Source organism: Camelus bactrianus, chromosome 3, assembly GCF_048773025.1.
Source record: "Camelus bactrianus isolate YW-2024 breed Bactrian camel chromosome 3, ASM4877302v1, whole genome shotgun sequence".
Taxonomy (NCBI): domain Eukaryota; kingdom Metazoa; phylum Chordata; class Mammalia; order Artiodactyla; family Camelidae; genus Camelus; species Camelus bactrianus.
Window position 1 is genome coordinate 88658858 of NC_133541.1, and position 14258 is coordinate 88673115.

Genomic DNA, 14258 nt, shown 5'->3' on the forward strand with positions numbered 1-14258 from the left:
TTCTACTCATTAATCTATCATATTCCTCCACGATGGTCCACTATTCCTCAAACCCAGCACAAAAATGCACAGGCCTGTTTCTTTGGATCTTATTTCCTTACAAAAGCTCCTATCACATAGAACTTAACCTTAAATAAATTTGTATCCTTCTTATCCTATTAATCTGTTTTTGTCTGTTTATTTTTCAGACCCAGCCAGAGACCCTAAGAAGGTTGAGGAAAATTTTTCTTCCCCTACAGAGTCTAATAAAGTAGTTACTTACAACCACTCTGTTGTCCTAATAATTGTTTACAACAGAACTGCAAAAGGTCAGAGAAGAACAGCAGATTATACAATAAAAAAAAATCTACATTCTTAGCACCTTTGGGATACATTTCTGTATGATTAATGAGTATTCATTATTTTTACAGCTAGACCTCTCAACACAGAAAGATTTGGCTTCTGGTATACAAATGAATTTTTACACCTATCAGAAGTTTAGGGTCAAAAGAAAGAAAAGTTTGTATTACATTGCTGAAAAGCTGAAAAGTGTGTATGGGTATTCTAAATCTAAGATTATGATGCCCATGCGGCCTCTTTCAGACCAAAAGCAGCACCAAGATAGGGTCTTTGTTACCTTGGTGACATGGGTTTATTTCAAGGAAACACCGTGAAGTAAGGAGGCACAGAAAAGGGACTCATCTGGTGCACACAGGTTTGGGGGGAGCCCTGAGACATGAGACCGGATACTCCGGCTCCCGAGTCCCATCAACTGTCAAATGGACATTCCCATTCGCTGGCTCCCCTGGTCTCTGCCTCTTGGCTTTTTCAACCCTGTCCCTAACTGCATTTATTCCTGCAACTTTTGCTCCCCAAGTCATATGCCTGTGCCCTAGTTGTTTCTATTTCCTCTGTGCTTACTGCTTTCTATCTGCTTTTATCGTCTATGCTGCTCTATTAGCAGTCCTGCCCTCTCTGTGTTTCACATTCCAACATCCCACAAGAAGATTGGATGGGGTTAGTTCTTTCCTCTCCAGAAAAGAATTTATCTATTAACCAAATTCTATAGCCAGGCCACCCCCCTCAGAAGTCAATCCAGCCCAATATGGGCAGAGGGACAGTTGCCCAAGGACAAAACCTGTTGACAGCTGCTCGAGGAAGCAGTAGTGTTGGGCTCTGCCTTCAGAAGGGGACAGCAACATGGCAAGCAGTCAGAGCCTAGAGGCCTGGCCAGGAAAATGTCATTGTTTGCCAACTGTATAAAAGGAGCCTGATTTCTGTTACTGTGGCCGCTGGTCTAGAGAAACCTGAGTAGGGATCAAGCAGGGACGGACTGCAGATAATGGTGGCAAGTAAGCCTGTGTGACCGCTTTAGTGTAACTATATCAGTCATATTGGGGAAAATGGGGCTGCTCATCAAAAAACAAAACTTAGGAATTCTCTGGATTAAAAGGTTAAATGCATTAAACCTATTAGATACAGCTATTAAATCTATAGCATCTATGCCAGAAGATAAGACAATGATCTATTAAAAAAAATCACAAAAGGTGATAAAATGAGTAGAAACAAAGACCACGAGTAGAAGTGACTCTTGGACATGACAGTTTTAGGCAAATATCAAGGCTTCCTTCTGCAGTGAGCGGTAGGAAAACAAAAAGGCTTTCTTGGAGATAGCAAAATTTGCACATAAGTTAAAAGGAGAATGTTACAATGAATTTCTAAGTTAGCTAGAGGAATTAGGATGAGAGCTCAGAACCATCCTAAACTGTTCATAAAGTTTTATTTATAAAATGAGATATTATATTTATTATATTTATTTATAAAATGAGACACAGCCTATATTTTGGTTTGAGAAGAAGATGAAGAAAAATGATAAAAAACAACAACTCTCTAATTCTCCATCCCTGGCCCGAAGACAGGACAAGCTCAGTTTTAGCATTCTTCATGGTCGAGGTGGCTGGCATCACATTCTGTTTGTGATCTCTTTATTAGCTAATTTGTCTAGGACTGGGCCCATATCACTGATTGTTTGTTTCATAAGAGAAGACAAAGATACTGAATCAGGCCTCAAATGTAACCGGAGAAAACAAGATGGGCACATCTGCGGTTCCAGAACTTGACGAGGGTCCAGGGTTATTACACTGTCCAGTCCCTGCATCAGAGCAGAACTTCACCAGTCCCTTCCCCTGGGGCTTTATCTTCTAAGAAACAAAAATCCTAATATTATTACGTCCACCCTTTTATCTTGCTTAAAGAAAATTATATTTAGTTAATACAGGATACAAAAAAATTTATGGTCATATTCTGTGAACCAGCAAAAGGTATATCTAATTCTTGTCTGAACAGAGCATATTAAAAACCCAAACCTATTCCATATTTCAACATGCACATATTTAGTATGACTGTAATTCTGCCTTTCCTCTAGAGAAATAATCACAATTTTTCATTTAGAAATTTCTTGTACAAAGAATTAGATAAAATTATGAGACACAAATCCATAAAGGGTCATCATGCTATATGGGGAAGTCTTGTATTATGACTCTGAGGACACAAGACTCAAGTTCAGCTCTGCCAATCACTAGCTCAATGCATTTAGACAAGTTATATAAATGTTCTTTGTCTCTATCTCATTTGCAAAAGGAAAATAATAAAACCAATTCATAGGTTCATAGCAAGGGTTAAAGTAATTAATAAAAGTAGAATGCTTACAGCAGGGCTTGTCATCTAGTAAACACTCAGTAAGTGCTAGCTATTACTAGCTGGAACACAACCTTACAAGTTACTTAAGAATTTTATTTGAGAACAATCATGTCAGATCTTAAACCGTGTGTGTCATCAGAGACAAAATAACTGATTGGATCCAAAGCCTGATTCAGTACAGTAACTCATGTATTATTAAATTTCTAGATGGGACGTTTTACATAACTGGAGTTGTCTGTGCTTCCTGTCAAAGGAGAACTTGGAACTGTCCACCTATCTCAACAGCAGATACGAAGGACCCCCTACAGGGAAGATGTGATGTGGTAATTTGAACCCTACAGAGACATAAATAATCCTTTTAGGCCCCTCTGAAGATAAAGTGACATGTGGAGAAGCACCTTGCTTAGCTTCTGGAATATAGTAAGTGCAGAACAGAGTGTGGCATTCACCATTCAGTTACGTTTCTGAAAGCACGAACGCATTAGGAGCCTGAAAAGCCATTTCACAACATTTTTTCAAACTATGTTCTAAGAAAACCTTGTCCTGTAAGACCCCCAACTTCCACCATGACCCTTACCCCTCCTGGTAAAGATTTCAAAGTTTACTGCTTGGGAAAAAAATGCCTCGTTATGTGCAGGAAAGAGTTTACATGCTTGGAAGCATATTAAAAGAAGCATGGAAGAAAAAGCTACTTCAGTGTGTTCAAGTTGTCTTCATCTGTTGGCTCCCAGCTTTATCCTCTGCCTTCCTCTTTGTTCTGCATTACTGGGAACTGCATTTCCAAGGCTCCCTTGTCAAAGGGAAGAACTGTTGGAAACTAGATGGTAGGAAGAGGGGAAAATCAACTATTTTCTCACTTCCCTTCAGTGGTGTCTCCTCCAGGGTTCATATCTTCACAGTGATTCCAGGCCCATTGGAAAATCTTCCTTTCATGGTTCCAGCTCCCAAAGACAGCCCCAGGAGGGGTCTAGCTCCAGCTGGATGGCCCTGACTCTGGAAATACCACTTGGTAGAGGTGGCACCTTATACTGTAGCTGATGTCTGGGATGTTCCGCAGCCCCTGTGTGTCTCTGCAGCTCCTCTGCAACCTCTATAACAAACCTGTGTTAACAAGTCCCCATGTTAAAGTCCCTCTATTTTTTCTATCTTCCTATTAGAACCCTGATAACGCCATGAACATTTCCTAATGTATACAACTAAGAAAAAATTTCGCATCATAAAAGCTGTTTCCATCAACCTCACTGGGGAGAGTTTGGGCTGTTGGGAAGTGTCCAATACAGCAGACACTCAGAAGATACTCAGAAAACAAAGGATATTTAGATAGGTCAGATATTTTGAAAAATACATATATTTACATTTATATACTTTTTCTGGCTATTTCCCTTGATGAATTAAGCAGCTTCTCAATAAATCCCACCCCGTTTTGTCCTATGTAGTCAGAGCCTTCGTCTCATTTCAAATAATGGCTTTTCCCAAAGGAAGTGTCTCCTTTCAGGATACCATAATAAGCTAATGGACTAAGTGATCAATGTTGTGTGCAGTGGAACATTAAAAATGTGCCATAAAATATGGAAAACAATTTAGCCACTCTCTAATGCAAGCAATTCTTGTAAAAACTATACATGAAAAACATGTACCCAACTATTTTTTTCATGCCTTACGACAAGATTAGATGCAATAAAAACCTTGTCTTAGCAAATCAGCATGTTAGAGGATGTTGTCAGCAATAACTTTGCAAAGACATGTCCATTACCAAAGAGGGGCATTATCCTAAATTTACTCTCATTGAAGATTGATGCCTGCTATAAGCCACCATCTGTCTCTAGATTCTGTGGTATTACAATGCTGTCATTCTGCACAGTGGGAGTGGTTTGTGGCTTCCTGTTTTATTTCCACATTTTTATCTTTTCAGATTTGAATATGGACAGGCAATTGTTGGAACGAAACAACCAAGTATGACTGACCTTGTGAAGTCTAAAGATCAAGTTCAAACAAACCTTTTATTTTCCTAATTAAGATGAAGAATGCATCAAATGGATTCTTTGAAAGTCATTACCCTACAATGATTTATCCTAGTGGATTATCAGCTATTTTGTGACAAGAAAGTATATTTCAGCACATCTGGTCAGTTTCACAAATTCTCCAAACTAAATAGCCTGACAATTTTACCAAGCAAATAAGGGTTTTTCTTGACTGGAGTTCTTTTGTTTTTGTTTTTTAAAGAAAAAGGAATAGATGTTCTTTGTCTCCATGCTGCTTATCTATAAAATAGACAGTAGTATCCAAATTTTATTCCTCTTATCAGGAATAAAAGTTTGACTACTCAGTTCTAAAAATTGTTTATACATAAATTATATGTAAACTATAAACATTTTTATGCTATTATACTAATGTACACATTGTGCAATATATACAGTAAGATAGATATAAAATGATGGGATAAAAATAAATGTAGCTAGATGTCCAATTTTGACTCACATTCTGTGAGTTATATCTTAACCAGACTGCTCGGTGAGAGCCTACAGCAGCCAGATCATGTTGAAAATTCAGTTTTGACAGAGGTTCCAATTGTCTGTCCAGCTGTCTGAGGAACACTTCATTATGCCTACCCCTCTCCCTAGCTTCCTTATCAAGTTATAATTATTATCTATTAACACATGACTGACAGGTATAAAGCCATATATTTTGCTACAATTTCTTCAAACGATATCGTCTGCAATGGGTTCTATGTTCACCTGAAAAAGTACATACAGTGTACCTGTCTAAATAGGACATCACAGTCTTTATGTCATTTAATTGGTTGTGTGTATACACATGTACTTTTGAATGAACTGATTTATTCATCAATCATTTATTCAACACCTAATATGTTTTAGGCATCGGGCCTAGTACCTGTGGTATTAAGAAGCATATAACATGATTCCATTTCCTTCAGAGTAAAACCCAACATCCTAAAAATGATCTATGTGGTCTACACATCTGGCCTTGTGGCAGCCATAAAAATGTACCTCTCAGCTCTCAGGATATAAGATTCTTTCCCTAAATGCGGCCCATTTCCTCACTTCCTTCATATCTTATTCTCAAATGCCTGTGAGTGTGTGTGTGTGTGTGTGTGTGTGTGTGTGTGTGTGTGTGTGTGTGTGTGTGTGTGTGTGTGACTTCTGGAACTGGCCAACTTCCTAGAATTATACTCCTTGTTTTACTTATTATCCGCCTTTATTACTTTATTTTTCTTCTAGACATTTACCATTAACAAACTCTGTGGTTCACTTATTTGCATTAAGGTCTTTCTACCTTATGGAAATAAAGATTCCATGAGAGTAGGTGTTGTGTTTGTTCTGTTCACAACTATAGAACAACATCTGGAATATCTCACTTACAGCAGTGCCTGGAACAGAGTAAATGACCAATAAATACTTGTTGAATAAATGAACCTCTGCCCAAAGGGGTTAAAGTTCTTATGGGAGACATTAATCAATGAGATATCTTACTCTAGCATCTTGGTGATGGGAAGGCAGAAATATAAGGTAAGGGTGATGCTTGTGCTGAATCTCAATAGTTCCAGTGGGCTCAGGTATCCCTGTGCAGGCAGAACTGGGCGCAAACACATCATCAGAAAGCCCAAGGCAGGCATAGGGAGTGTCAAAGAGTGGGAGAATGAAATGAGGACAGGCAGAGATGAAGGGGGAGAACTTTTCAAAAAAGGAGATGAGAAAGTTTCCAAGAATAAATCGCTTATTGAATAAACTGATGAAGAACAATCTAGGTTTCAAGGCTTCTGAAATATTAACAAGTAATAGCAATAATGATACAGATTATTACTTATTTGGTGGGTGCTATATTCCAGGTTTACTGCTTTTCTTTTATTTCTTCCCAAATCATGTAAGGTAGGTAATTCCAAATTTATAGGTGAGGAAACTGAGACTTGGAGAACCTCAGTAGAAAAACTCTCAAGTAAGTGTTAATATATGACAGAAGTAGGACTCAGATGCTGAGAACTTTTTGAGTATTTTCCTTTTCATTAAGCCTTTTTCCCCAGATTCCAACCCTCCTACATTTACCTTTTTCACAGTACTGAGCACAGTACTGTGTCACCTCTTCTTGTTTGTCCTGTTAGACAATGATGAAGATCCAAGCATGGCCCTGTAAAAAGCTGGTTTGTACGTGTCACAGGTCACCAAAATTGGATGAGAATAGTAAAGCATGCTTCTGTATCCCAATTTACTGCTTTAACCCTACAAACAAGTTGAGCCTCCAGCATTTGTACTTAATCAATGTCTGGGTAACTTCCCTAAGATCCTGAACGTGGACTTTGGTCCAGGGCAGTGTTTCTCAACTTTTGAAAAATGATCCCCTAAGGAATTTTCCAGATGTTCTTTTCCTAATCCTCCCTTCCCCAACCCCACACATCCCCTTCACCTTGAAACTTAGAGGTCACAGGCATAACGTGTATCTGATTAAATACTGTGGCCTTTAGGAAGGCCACAAACCATGAATACCTAACATCTGAGGTTTTTTTGATCCCCAGGAACCAAAGTTTACCCCTTGCGGGAATGATAGAGCCCTTGCTGAGAATGCATGGTTGAGGGAAATGCATGCTTCTCATAGTTGACTTTCCATACCTAAAGACATCTTAGGAATAAGAAGTTGTCTCGGCAACTAATTACCAGTAAAGTGGACAAGACTGAAATCAGGAGTCAGGAGGTCTGATCCTGGCTCTGCCTCTAAGAAGCTGGGCAATCCTGTGTAATTTAAATGTTCTGCTCTTCAGTCACCTTGATTCTGAAACAAGGGAGTATGCTGAATTAACTCCAAAATCTTTTTCAGTTGAGAAACTTCATGAACTTACATAATGAATCCTGACTGTTGGCAACTTTTCTCATTTGCTTTTGTAAGCTACATAGTTCATGGTGTGAAGACATATATTAATGGCTTCATCTGCTGGGGAGGAATATATGGTACTTTTGCTTTTTGTGTGATCTGCATTTGCACTATAAGACAGCAATAGTGTATTTTCATAGATGTCTTGGTGAATATTGTAAACTTTTATTTCCTTGAGGGCCTCTGTGATCTCACTGATGGAGGCCAGAATGACTTGGCAACAACAGAGAGATGAATTTTCTTCACAGTTCTGAGTTAGAGGTACAGATATTCATGGGATTTTAGCTGTGTCACTAAAGCTAATGATTTTGCGCTGTATTCCAGAGTTTTAGGTTAGACCTGACCTTCAAATAACATTTAACAGAGAGCAATCATAGGTCACAAATCACAAAGGTTTCAGTAATGTTCTCTTCCATTGAGGAAAACCGATTTAACCAAATTTGGTTTTATATAATGCTCAGAATTTAGGGAACTTTAGAATATTACTGCGTGTTACGGAAATCTATTAAAAAATGAGAATGTTAGAGTTTGGATTATTTCACAGAAGTTTAATGTGCATAAATTCAAGTGAATTTTATTTGTATATGTTGCAAGAATTAAATCATCAGAGAATAAATCATTTTGAAAGTGCCAGGGGACTTCTTTATTCAAGAGAATTCTGTTAGAAATCCTGTACAGTGAAGAATTATTTTTATATTATGAATAATTCTCTTTGTTTCAAAAATTTGCTCTCTTTGGCATTTGTTTTTGGAGAGTGGGGTTCATCCTCATATTTTCCCAGGTCTTTTCTAATTCCTCTGTTCCTTTTAATTTCCTGCTTTGTCAGGATGGGCCAGGAGCCTCTTACAATATTCTTTGGACTGAGTTTATATTTTTTCGGTTATTCAGAGTAACATATGCATAAAACGAGTAAATCTTTATTTTAAAAATATTGACTATTAAGTATTTTCATAGAAAATCTTGATGCCTTCATGGTAACAGTCTCTGTCTTTTTACTGTGTCTTACCAAAGACTCTCATCTCTCAAGGGCCAGAAAGGGAAGAAAAATAAGTGTGTGAAGGGCATCAGATAATCCATTCTACATGTGTATGGAGTGATGATCACAGTAAGCCTGCAGTAGGTGGGATTTTCCTTTTAGAGTACATTATTAATATGCTCTCTTCATCAGAAAAGTTAGCAGATTATACCACCTTTCAACAATTATATTACTTCACTCCCATTTTTGTATGGTTGAATTTGGCAAGGAGAGTTATGTGTTATTTTAATATGAAATGCAGACAAAAGTCTTCCTAGGTCATTCACAAATGCAAAAAATTAGACTAGATAATATACATTCATCCATTAGACGCTATCAACTTTTTTGTTTAAACCTTATAAACTAGTTCCTATCAAAACTTAACCATTGCCTACTTTTATAACTCTGTCAACTACTACGTTTATTTTAAATCCATAAAGCAGTGTGTTGAACGGCACCTTTGCAACCTGTAAAAATTAATGTAAAACACAGATCATTTATACAAATCTAATAAAACAATTTGACTGAAAAAGAAAGGCACAAGTTTGTGTGGCTGTTTGGGAAGTAGCAAGGCTAAGAGAAGGCTTTATTTAACTTACTTTATGTGGTACAAGGTAGACCTGAGCAAATTAATAAAGGGAGTGATACAGTAATGAGAAGGTAATTACGGATTCAGGTGAGAAAACAAGTGACAGTTGGATCAAGTTCCTTTAATTTGGGTAGACATCTGACCAAGAGTCAAGAAGGAGGGTTAGTTCTAGAAGGAGAGTCTGAAAGGGGTAGGAGGTTAGGTGGTGAGGAGAGGAATTTGGGGCTGGAAAGGAAGTCTGGTCCTAGCTGAAGTCTTCCCAATAATGAGGTTCATGGCTGAGTTTAAAGGATCATTTCTTCATGATCCCCTGAGTGTAGGATCTAGTGGTAAAAGCTATATGACACAGATTTCAGTATATCCAAGGAAGCTCTTCCTAGCAATCTGAACTGTCCATAAATAGAAAGAGTGATCCCAGGAGGTACTGGGTTCCAACCCTTGTTACATGCCAGGGAAACCTACCTAGCAGATTGCTGCAGAGAAGATACAGATATGGAATAAAGAATGTTTCACAAGAAAAATGGACATTTGTTTCAGAGGCATTCAGTTGCCACCCCATTGAACTCCTTTGTTCCCTCTTTTCTACTTTGAAAATCCATAGTTAATCCAGTAAAAATAAGGGATTACTTATTTATCTGATCAATTCAGTAACAGGAAACTTTCTGTTTCCTTAGATAAACAGGTAGAAAGGAAAAGGATGGTGGATCTAGATAGCTTTTATTCTGACCATATTTATCAAACATCACTAAGTATCCATCTTAGTAAATTTCATTCATATCCAATCACTATCACAGGTATTTTAAGGAAGAACTGACTCTGACAATTTGTCCACTTCTTCAACTTCAAGATTAAAATCATTCAAGGTTCAACATCTAATTATGTATATCTTCTATAGTCTAAGAGTCTTGTTTATAAAAAGAAAATTGCTTGAGAAACACTTATAATGTAGACTGGAGAGCCTGCCAAATCCAACTCTTCCTCCTGATCACTGCTATTTCTTTGGTGTCATGTTATCTTTAAGTGAAAGCAAAACCAAATAGTGAGCCTTTCATGTTGAATAATTCAAAAGAATGTTTGAGTTTCTTATTAGGGATGCTTCATTAAGTTCACACCTAGCTCATGGACCAAGTTTTTAAATGTCTGATATCTTGCTAGCATGCTCTCTAGCCCACTGGGTATGACCATCACACATGAAAAACACCATTAGGATCATTATCTTTGACAGTGAAGAAGTGCAGACTTACCACTACTGAGAATGCTCTTTCCAGCTTCTCTTCATGCTGCACTTTCAAGGCAGTTTTTTAGGAAATGAGGCTCCAGAAATCTTGGTGCTTACCTTGCAGGTACAGGAGCTTACAGGTACAGGATCAGAGAGCCCACTGCACGGGTGAGTCAGATTGATGGTTTCACAATAAGAATGTGTTTCCTCGACTGAATTTAGCATAGAAGCCACTGTTCTTTCTGCTTGTCTAATACGTGATATACTTTTGCCCACGTAAAGACTTACTCTACATTAGAATGAATAATTTTAAAAATCTTCTCAATTTTTTTTCTCTGTGAAGGACAGGCTACGTTGTAGTCTGATCCCTGGGTCACATCAATCTGAACTAACCACCCACAAGAGCATTCCACCAATATGCTGTTTTTAACTGTATAACATTCTTTATACTTTCTTGCTAACTTATGTACAGAATATCATTCTATGATGAACTTAAGATAATTCACACATAATATCATAACTAATAATACCTTTGAGACCAGGCTATTTTGGGGTGATGAAAATGTTCTGAACTCAGATTTTGGTAAAATCTGTAAAATTTTGTAAAATTTTACTAAAAATCGTTGAATTGTACATGTAGTGAATTTAATGATATATAAATTATATCTCAGTAAAGCTGTTTTAAAAAAAGAAATTTGGCATTATCTCCTAGTTAAGTTTGATATGGGTGAAATTTTCCCAGAAGATTTTATGCTGGGCTAAAAATTTATGCCTGTTTATGTCTGAAATATAGGTGAATGTTCAGTAAGTACCTCCTATGATTGAGTTTCCTTTCCCATATCCCATCTCATCCAATTTGGAGAATTACACTAAACAGCTCCCAGAAAACTAAATTAGTTCATAGGTTATCTGAAGCAACTCTGGTACCATGGAGTATAGTAAAAATTTCAAATCAACCTGATACACCTATGAGCAATCATTTCCTATTTAAACTGATGGCCCCACAAAAGGAAATGAAAAAAAAATTTAGCATTTTAAAGAAAGACTTAAAGATCATGCTATGTTTTAAGACGTATAATCACCTATATAATAGCCCAGTTAAAGGGGCAGACTGCACTTAACTGGTAGACCCAGCTGTAGCCCATAGAGGAACACCTAGACAGTATGTGGTCATCAGTGGAGTCCATCACAGGCAATAGGTAGTTACTATCACGTCCATCCCAATTTTGGGCTCAAAGTAGAACTGTGGGCATTTTGGAAAGGAATTTATGAAGACAAACTAGGTAGTCTACAGAGACAGAGATATGGGTTCAAGAATGAAAAATAGGAAGCCATTCTAAGTGGATTAAACTTCATTTAGTGGCAGACTACAAAGAACAATGGCAGTGTCCAGCCTCTAGTGAGGCAGAAGGTCAAAGCAAGCTAAGCCATTGGTGAACCTGAAGCTGATTTGCTTTAGAGCATTACCTAGACTTCCTTACATTCCCTGATTTGTTCCAGGACCCTGGCTGGGGGTTCAGCCAGGGGCTAAGTGGCCCCAGCTGTAGAAAATAAAGAGAGCTATGATGTTGGAAGCCCCACACATCATTACGATGGCTGTAATCTGGGATGTGTGACCTCTCATTCGTACACTAGCAAAGCATTCAGCTGATTGGGACCTGCTGGCTTCTATGCCCTCCTCTTTTGGCAGAAATTGCAGCTTGACTCTTCTCTCCCCTCCCTTCTTTCCCCACCCCTTCTTACACATACTTCGTGGAGTCTGAAGTGGAGACTTTCTAAAACTGACTTGCCTTCAGTAAGATTTGGGTTGGGGGACACTTGTCTGTAATATCCAGTTGAATATGCTCACTGCTTTCAGAATTGAAAACAAACTCTCTATGACTTGGGTGTTCACATTTATATCTAAAATCCAAACTTTAAAATTTAGAAAGGCACAATAACATGGAGTAAATAGTTTATTTATAGACTAAATTAAAAAAAAAAACTGTCAATTTCTCTCTCTCCTCTCATAAACTTAGGTGGGATGATGATAATGAATTTCAACCCAGCATTACTTTTCAAGCAGCCTTATTCAAGCACACAAAATCTCAAGCTTTCAGACAATCACATTTTTAACAAGATGAATTCAATAGTTTACCATCCTGCCAAAATAAGAAAAATACAAAGAGAAATCTAAAATCACAGTAGAGTGAAAATGCTACATATTCATAGGCTGTGAGTCCCTCCAACCAGAACGAAAATACGTAGGGTGAGTGTCCAAAAACAATTCTGCAAGTCAATACAATAAATCAGGCCCAGATGTCACAAACACAATAAATCAATTGAAACTGCCAAACCACTCTTCTCAACCTACTGGATTTAATTAAAACCACCACTCAGTTCATGAGAGGCCTTCTAATAGAGTAGATAATATCACTCAGACTCAACCATCCACCCAAACCTGGTGTGGGAGACACAGCATGTTGAATTTTAATCTAGGGGCCTGTTAAGCATGGCAGGGTTTCGCCCACATCTTCAGTAATGCTCTGCCATCCCTTCTAGGTCCTCTTCTCATCCTCCGAAAGCATTCACTGACAATGCCTTCAATCAGCCTTTACCATTGTAATACAGTAAGTGCCAGGTAAACGCTGCAGGAATATTGACTTGCTGGCCTTTGTTTTGTGTTGAAAATATAGCACAGCCATTGAAGAGACTAGCATTTTAATCAAATAAGGAGTGACATGGGTGCTTCATAGTTTTAAGTTCTTTAGTGAGTCTTCCTAAGATATTCCAACCCTAGCCTGGTGTCTAGAAAGATCTATTCCCAAACAACCGATAAATGCCACTCAGAAAGACAGAAAGAGGGGGGGAAAATGAAACACTCACAAGCTATTATGAGTTCACAAGGCTGGCACACGGCACAGGTTTCCAGGCATCTTCTAGGGCTGGAGGTTAAGAATCTCAATGGCCCTTAAATAGAAAAGATCCCTTGCATTTAGTGCAGAAAAGACACAGAGACACCCACCCACGAAGTTGTTTTAACTTGAAGGATCACATTATTCATCATGAACAATCTCTAAAACTCAGTCAGCAGAAGCCTTCCTGGCACTTTCCTTGTGTATACTTGGCTCCATTTTATGAAGACAGAACAGACTATGCTTGGCATTTTTGCCTTGAGTTATTGACATGTTTTAAATTATGCTGTTTTATGTCCATTCTTAATAGAACAGAAATCTGCTACAAACGATCTTTATTAACAGACTGCCTCAGGTGCTGAGACTCTCGATTTAACAACGTCTCCAAACAGACAGGCAGGGAGCTTGTTAATAGGCTTTTCCAACCCTTTGGCTTCTGTGAGACGTAAGTGGATTATGGAGGTTTGTTTGTCAGGCTATCTTTTTACATCACTGTCTAAATAATTGCCACTAAGGCCTATTGCTTTGACCTAATTAACAAAATGTACAAAATCCTGAGCATGGAACTTTTATTGATTAGCCATCTCCACGGGAAAGTTATGAACCCCTCGGACTCAGCCCCAGACAGATGTTCTTGGTGATGATACACACTGGACTACAGCCTGTTAATATACCAAGGACTTGTCTTAGCATATTGAGCTACTCAGAAAGTGTCACAAAAAATCACATTTATTGGTTGTAGTTTAAAAATCAGTATCCTTGACACGAGACCAATTCTCACGCATATTTTACCACGTTTACCATAAAACTTAATAGTATCAGTTCCAATTTTTTTTCCCTTAGAAAATGATCCTTGGGAAGGTGGTTTCAATAGTAAAAAAAACAAAACAAAAAACATGGTTAAAGAAAAAAAAAGTTTTATCTGAATGAAGAAAAAAATGAGAGTAAAACATGACTTGAAGTAGAAATGGGACTTAAGGA

At 37.9% G+C, this 14258-nt stretch overlaps 1 long non-coding RNA gene across 1 annotated transcript in view; it reads right to left on the bottom strand.

Annotated features, from left to right (window-relative positions):
• Positions 1-14258, bottom strand: part of LOC105082070 (uncharacterized) — a 788258-nt gene that overhangs the window by 522264 nt on the left and 251736 nt on the right. The window contains exon 3 of the long non-coding RNA XR_012505614.1: positions 13249-13332. This is a non-coding gene — a long non-coding RNA (uncharacterized LOC105082070). The remainder of the gene's footprint in view (positions 1-13248; positions 13333-14258) is intronic.